This window comes from Tinamus guttatus, unplaced genomic scaffold, assembly GCF_059628265.1.
Source record: "Tinamus guttatus ecotype Peru unplaced genomic scaffold, ASM5962826v1 Tinamus_guttatus_pri_ptg000287l, whole genome shotgun sequence".
NCBI classification, from domain to species: Eukaryota; Metazoa; Chordata; class Aves; order Tinamiformes; family Tinamidae; genus Tinamus; species Tinamus guttatus.
Window position 1 is genome coordinate 7,672,287 of NW_028288821.1, and position 8,082 is coordinate 7,680,368.

Here is an 8,082-nt window from a genome sequence, read left to right on the forward strand (position 1 = left end):
TGAAAATTAGCATACCAAACAATTTTTTTTCTTTTTTTTTTTTTTAATTCATCCGAGAAGCTTTAAAAACGGTCACCTTGCAGAGATCACACTACCGAGTTCAAAACCTCATCTAACTTGACAAAACACAGCATTCCAGTAATACGAGCAAGAAACGTAAGTAATCAACACATGGTTACTTTGGGGAATTCATTTGACAAAAATATGCAATTAGAGTGTTCATGGTGCTCAGTGTTACCGTAAATCCTAAAACATTCTTGCTGCCACTTATTTCCATAAAATCTTATCTTTTGTAACATTTGCTTGCAGTAACACAACTGACACAGTAACAGAATAAATGAAGATGATACAAATCAGAAGTCACAGATTATACTAAATTTTAACCATAAACAACAAAGAGAAGTCTAATAAAAAAAAGTTCATTATGTTCTTTTATGCTAAACATTACTTCATGATTTGACTAAGTCTAATGCAGTTGCTACTACCAACAAGAGCAGTTGCTTTCAAGTGGTTTATAGCCTGCAGCTATTTTCTATAAGAGACTGTACTAGCATGTAATATTCAAGAGAAGTTGTCTACATTTCTTTTTTAAAACTATTCAGTTTCTAAGTTTTACTGAAGCAAAGTAAAACTAAAGAGAACACTTAAGTATCAATTGTTGTTTATACCCTTCTCAAATGAAAAGTAATTCCCTCTATAAACTTTTGCCTTTAAGAAAACTAACATTTAAAGCAGCAGAGACACATTCAGAGACTGACAGACTAAAAGATAGCTAACTGAATACTGCTGTTTTTAAAACTTGAACACTATTAAATCAAGTTGCACACTGCCTTTTAAATATATATTGTAACTACCCATGCAGCTACCCCAAATTTTTGCTATTACATAACTCCGAAATATTTTTATATACTAAAGCATAATAGCTTTATTAATTTGAACACAGTTAATCAAATTGAAATATAATTTTGTTAGTTTTTAATGCTTTGGGTTGTAGCGTATCAAGGAAATTGAAGTCTAGAAAAAATTATCAGCACATGAACTGCTGTTGACATGGGTAGGAGCTTGAGGGAACAGAAAAGATGCAACCAATAGCACTGCTTATTACCTTTATTCAGCATTACCTTCCAAAAACTAAATGGATGAAAAAGATTCAAGTGCTTAACTCCCATATCGCATAGTTGGGTCAGTTTTATCTGCGCACTATGAAATTTCTCGGGAAAATTAAGGGGTACCTCCCCACTTGACCCCATCCACATGGGAGTTTGTTTGGTTGTCTGAAGTTAGGCTGAGATGGAAATAGTCAGAAAAGATTAATGCCTTTAAATTTCATCATCACCCTTGATGTTTATCTGCATGTAACCAACCAGCCTTCACAGAGATATTTTTAAGTTCTGGACAGTTCAATACCAGAAAGATACTGGAGTAGTCAAAAGAAAAATCAAAATAAAGAGTATCACATTTAGGCAGAAGTATGTATGAAAATGGGCAAAAGTCATTTCAAATAGCCAAGCATAAAAAGGGAGAAAGAAGCCATCCGTTGGCCAGAGTTAGTAGCGAGGCGCACTCTGCTTGGAGAGCACTCTACTACAGGAAGCGGTACGAGCTCCAGCCAGGTTATTTACAGCGAGAGCAAGCAGAACTCGCAGGCAGCACAGCACCAATCCCACGAGGACGTCAAGGGGCCGGATTCCAAGGCGTCCTCCTCACCTTCCCGCTCACCAACGCCACGGAAACTCCGCGCGCGCGCACGGACGCAGCGCGGCCGCGTGCCCCTAGGCCCAGGTAAATACGGCGGGCGCGACGCCGCGGGCGGGCGGACGTGCCGGGCGCCGCCCCGCCCCGGGCGCGGGAGGAAGCTGCCGCCTCCCGCCCGCGCGCGGCCAATGGGAGGCGGCGCCGGGGAAGCGGGCGGCGCGCGGCGGCCGCGGCTCCGAGCAGGCCCGGCGGGCCCGCGCGTGACGCACTTCGGTAACCCGATCCCTCCCCGGCCCCGGGCAGGCCCGCCGCGCTGACACGGCCCCTCCTCGCCCCGCCGCCCGCTCCCGCGGCGGGGAAGAAAGGGGGTCACCCGGGGCGGCGGAGCCCGGGCGCGCAGGGTGTGGCCGGCGGGCACGGGGGGGCGAGCAGGCAACGCGGGGGGCAGCGCTGCGCGGCGTGCAAGGGAGGAGTGAGAAAGAAAAAAAATAAATAAGAAAAACAGCAACTGTGCAGGACTCGGCGGCCGTGGAAAGTTTGTGCGAACTCCGAGCGCAGCACAAGCCAAGAAGTAACCACTCAATCACGACATAAAATTAGTAAATAAGAAGCACCTAAAGAGAGGACGTTAAGAACCTTTTATGTTGGGATAAGAGGAAGAAAAATAGAAGAGGAAAAAAAAAAAAAAAAAAAGAAAAAGAAAAGAAACACATATTAATTGGGCTGCTCCCCGGCCTTCCCGGGACGCGCGGGTTACACAACGCCTGCAAGGAGGCCGCGCGGCCCCAATAAACGCGGGCACCGGCGGGGAGCGACGTGTCCGCGCAGCGACAGGGGAGCACGGGAAAACAGGGCCGCCGAGCGCGGCCAGCCCCGCGCCTCCCCTGCTCCGGCCGGCTCCAACCACGTCAACAGTGCTATATATATATATATACACACACTTTTTTTTTTTTTCTTAAGGCGGAGAGAGAGAAGCAGCGCCGGGAAAGGAAAAGCGCCAGGAGCGGCCTGGCTCCCTACCTGGGCAGGGTTCAGCTCAGTTCAGCGCGTGCGGGCGGGCGGGGGGCAGAGCCGCGCTGCCTGCGACAAAAGTGGCGCCAAAACCCCCCGGTGCAAGAAGCGGCTTCCTGCGCTCCCCTCCCCCCGCGCGGCCGGCCGGGCCCAGCGGGGCTCCCGCAGCACGCGGCGCCCCCCGCGCGACGCGGCGGCCCCTTCTGCGCGCAGAAAATAAATAGAGGCGGGCGGAAACTGCCACAACTGCTCCTGCCCGCGGAGCCCGCCGCGGGCTGCTCCGCGGAGCCGACTGGGGAGGGGGTGGGGGGTCGCCAACTCTTGGGGAAGGGGCAGCGCGCAGGTCAGGCCTCCAAGTCGGGGAAACTCTTTCTTCCTCTACTCGAGGCACTCGGGAAGGGGCTGCCCCGGCCCGGCGGGGCGGAGGGAAGCACCAAGTCTCGACTCTTCCCCACGCGGGCCCGGGCGGGGGGCGCCTTGGCGGGCGCTGTCAGGTGGCCCCGGCCTCCCCGCGAGGCTCGGCCCCCGGTGGCAGCGGCGGCGGCGCGGCCGCCCCTCCATTTTCTGGCGCGCGCTGCGCCGCGCCGCCCGGCTCTCTCCTCCCCCAAGTGCGGCTCGCCCCGTCCGCGGCGGCCGCGACCCCCCGTGTCGTGCCCCGGCGGCGGCGCGGCCCGGCCGCCGACACGGCGCGCACACAACACACACAATGCCCGGGTCCTCCATCTTGCCGGCAGCCCCTGCTCGGCTCGGCACAAGGGGGAGGAGGAGAAGCTGGTTCTCCATTTTAGCTCGCGCGGCGCTGGGCCCGGCTCGCCCGCGGCCCGCTCCGCAGCGGGGCACGGGGGCTGCGGGCGGGCGACGGGCGCCCTCTCGCCGCCGCTCCCGCTCCCCCTCCCCGCCGGGGCGCGCTGGGAGCGGGGGGTGGGGAGCGGGGGGCTGGAGTGTTTTCGCGGCTCGGCCCCGCCGTCCTCCATCTTGGCTGCGCCGCGTCCCTGCGGCCGGCCGGCCCAGCGCCCCGCGCCGCGCTCGCGAGCCGCGGGCCCGGCCGCCGCGAGGCCGCGCGCCCCGCTCGCCGGTGCCCCCGCCAAACTTCCAGAAGCTTCGCCGCCATTTTCTAACTTACCTTGCCCAGTGTCGGCGTAGGCAGCGAGGAGGCCCCGGCTCGCCGCTCCGCTCCTGCAGCCGCGGCCTGGCTGCCGGCTGCGCGCCCGGCCTGGCCCGGCCCGGAGACTTCAGCGCGGAGGGGGGCGCAGGGAGGGCGCGGGGAGCGGGCAGGTTATTTAATTTGGCGGCGGCGCTGGGGATTGTTTGGGGTGTTCGCTGCTCGGCGGCTCGCGAGCGAATGGAGGGCGCAGGCGCCACCTGGCGGCCCGCGGGCGAGCCCGGCTCTCCTGGGCGTGGGGCGACATCTGCCGGCCGCCCGCGGGCCGCCGCGCCGAGCGGGGTAAACAAGGTGCGGCGCATGCGCGCGGCGCGGCGCCGCCCGGCCGGAGCGGCCGCGCGAGCGGGAGGGAGGCGGGGGGTGGCCGGGCCGCGGCGGCGCCCACGGGCTGGGCTGGGCCCGGGTGCCGCCTCCCCCGTGGCGCGGCGGGAGCGGGACGGGGTTTCTCCGCGGGGAGAGCCGCGTCTCGCCTCCTGCCTGCCCTGGCGCCGCCAGAGGGGCTCGCGGCCGCTGCGGAGGGGTGACCTGGCCGCCCTGCCCGCGCCGCCTGAGGGGAAGCTGCGCTGTCTGCACCGAGCTCGTGCAAACTTGAAAGCGTCACGTAGGAACCGTGCACAACGCGTAACCGCCACATGTCTTAGGTCTGGCTGCTTCATTTTCATAAACACACACAAAGTCTTTAATATCCTCTGTTTCCTTTTTTTTTTTTTTCTCTCTCTCTCTCTTGTGTAACACTAAGCACGTTACTCATCCTAAATAGCATAGCTGTAACTATAAGCACCTAAACTCATAGTTACATCAGTCATCAGAAGAGTATTTCTGCCCTGGTCATTAGTCCTTAATCATCCTCTTGTGTTTATCCACCTTTATTTATTTTATTTTATTTTTTTTTTGAAAGTGGGGAGGATAGCAGGCACCAAGGTGGGTGACTCTGCTCCCCAGCCTGGAAAAGGCAGGCATGGAAGGGAAGAACATCCATCCGCTCCAGCCCTTTCCAAACTAAAGGGGAGGAATCCTAGAGCAAATGGCTCCAACTCGCAATCAGATAAGCAGTGTTTAGAGTAAAATGCTAATGTCACTTAAGTTGATGTCACCTAGGAAACACGAGACAGGCTTATAAAAATAAATTTTACTCCCTGACTCAAATTTGCCTTTAAGAATGTTTTTCCCTCTCCTCCCAATGCCTTGAGGAAGCAAACAGGAAAAAAAGCAGAGTGCATTCAGATATTTTAAAATAAATACAAGTTTGAAGTTGTTCATTGTGTCATTTCTGTAGAAAACAAAGGGAAAAATATGAGTGAAGAAAATGAACAGAATGATTCCCTTTTAAGGAACAGTTTAAAATAGTAGCTTGAACGTCTATTCGGAGAACTATGATCAGAGTTTCAGATACAGCTACAGGTACTGTTGCTGATCTCATGAATATGTTAATGACTGGAAGTGATAGAAGAACTGTGAATAAAAGATAATCTGTTAAAAAAGAAACTCAGATAAATTCTAAACTTGTGCATGTTATATAGAGTTGTTAAATTACAAATAGAGCCTGATCCATTTCAAAAGTTCCCTTACAAAGTCAACTTCTGATAACTACCAGATAAGTTTAAAAAAACTTTTATGTGAAAATAAACTATACATGTCTAAAGCTAACATGTCGCCTGCACTTGAAATTCAACTACTGTATCCTTTGCTTGAAATATAATTCAGATAAAAACTCAAATATCAAACTTTGAAGATTTTTAATCTTCTGCAAGAGATGAGTATTGACATATGTGTAAGGTATTTGATCTACTGAGAAAACACTGTATTTCAAAGACATTTCACAGCTGAGGTCTTTTATGTAAATGTACTTAGCAGAAATAAAACATGCTGGGTGTGTTTTTGCAGGAATGAGTGTACAACTGCTGACAACCCCATGGCAGATAGTTCAGCCAGTTACACGGCAGAGTTTAGCTGACTCAGACCTTTGGATTCATACCCTGACTCATATGGCAGAATTCAGTTTCTAAACTCCTGACAACGAAACGTGCAAATAGTCTAGAGACTCAACCCCAGGTGCAGCCACACTGTGCGATCCGTTGCTCACAGAGCCCGCGTAAGTAGGGCAGACGCTCCCTACTTCATTTCCTCCATCCTGCTGGCTCCGCTCACCCACTGCTGAGGGTGATCAGAGGGACTGTCTCTTGTTCAAGGGATTAGCTTTACTTTATTTATTTATTTATTTTTACCAGATCATTTCTTAACTCCTGTTCAGAGTACGGAAACATTAATTGAACCAGCACAAGTGAAGGTGCAGTGTTGGGGCCTGGGACGTGTGCGGTCTGGTCCAGGGAAGAGACAACAAGAGTCTCCTTGACCGCTGTGCCACAGAGGGATTCATAACAGAAAAACATGCTCAGACCATACAAGTAGCTATCATAAACCATATATGGAGTTATATGGAATACATCTGAGCAGAAAACAGAAGAATCTCTCAGACTGTGGATAGGGATATAGAGAACAGAAAAATGGAGTAGGATCTGAAAATAACCATTAAATTTGTTGTCTTGGGAGAGACAAGATGACATTCTGAAGAAGTTAGCTTCTGCATTTTCCCTGTTAGCTGTCTGATCTTGCCTGTGAGACTGACCCTTACTGTTGGTACAGCAGCAAAGACAAGATGAGAAACATTTGCTCTGCTAGCAGACCAATCTTTTTCTAAAACAAGTGGTGATGACAATTATGGAACAAACTTCTACCACCTTTCAAAGTCTGTGAAGAAATCCATAAACATCACAAAGTTTCTGTGTGGCTGTTGAATAGTAGCATCCTCCCTAATACAAGGAAGGAGAAAGTTGTGTTATCCAAGCACAATAAGGATTTTATTTTTTTTAATCCTTGCCTTATCCAAAAGGATTTATATCTCACAGAGGAGAAAGCCTGAGGGAAATGATAGGAGAAAATATTCTTTGCAGCTATATCCTCTCTCTCAAAACAGTTATTATGATTTTCAAAGTCCACTATTAGCTAGTACACTAGGCCAAATTCAGAGATGATTTAACACAGACTTCGCAGTAGGGAATTTCACTATACTGGATCCAAATAGAGCTCCTGATCAGAATCACCCATTTAAAAAATAGTGTGAGGAAAGGACAGATCCCAAGTCCATGTCTCAGTTAATGACCAGAGATTCACCACTACAGAAGATCTGACTTCACTCACATTGTCAGAAAGCTGATTCATTCTTCAAGGCATGAGACTTAGGCTAACAGTTCTTCCTCCTCTTTCAGGGCAGCAGAACAGGAACTCCTGCTGCAACTGTTTCCTTTTTTTCTTTCTTTTTTTTTTTTTGATTAAAAAAAAAGTCACAACCCCTTATAATCCCTTTATTTATTTTAAAACAGATTTACCTATGAGAGCTGGAAATAAAAGAAGAAAACAAAACAGATTCTGTGCACTGGATTCATGCCAAGGTGAGGAAGGGAGGTGGTCACATAAACACTTGTACTAAATAGGAGCCATACCCCACTTTTATTTAGCTAGGTGAATATAGGAGGAAAAGCAATCTTTCTAGTCAGATTTCTATTTCCCAGATTTCTGAAACTGGCTCAGTCACTCCTGGGGAATCTAGACTAAATCCTTTTGGAGATGAACTATTACATAAGAAACAAAATAAAGATCAAAAATGGGTTACTTTCCTGTAATTGGCAGGCAAGAGTTTTCACCTCAGTAGCTCCTTAGGCGTTTCCTTGTTCTGTGGCTAATGCCTTCCTCTTGTCACCTACACGCAACACCCCTGCGTGCCCGTGCCCCTTTCTCAGCAGGTTTTTCCAGAACACCTCACTCAAGCTCCAGTTTTCTTTGACTCAGTAAATTTGTGCCTGCCCTGCTCTCAAACCTGCAAAGAAGGGAACAAGTTTGCTCACTTAACACCAAAAAAAAAAAAAAGTTGTTTTAACCTTGCCTTATTACTGGCTTTACAAATTAATAAGATTTTTTTTTTCTTTTGGAAAAAAAAAGGTCATATTTGCCTCCCAGCTAATTCTATTAACAGTTCTATTAGCTTTGTTCAGTGATCTGGCCCCCTTGCCACTGAACACCCCAGCCTGCCTTTAAAATAACGTTTTAAAGTTGCCAGCGCTAAAACTGTGTAAGGGTCACAGCAAGTGCTGGTATGAAGCGCGCAGGCCTCCTCCGCCAAGGCGCACGCAGGACGAGGCGGCGCGAGGGCAGCGCCT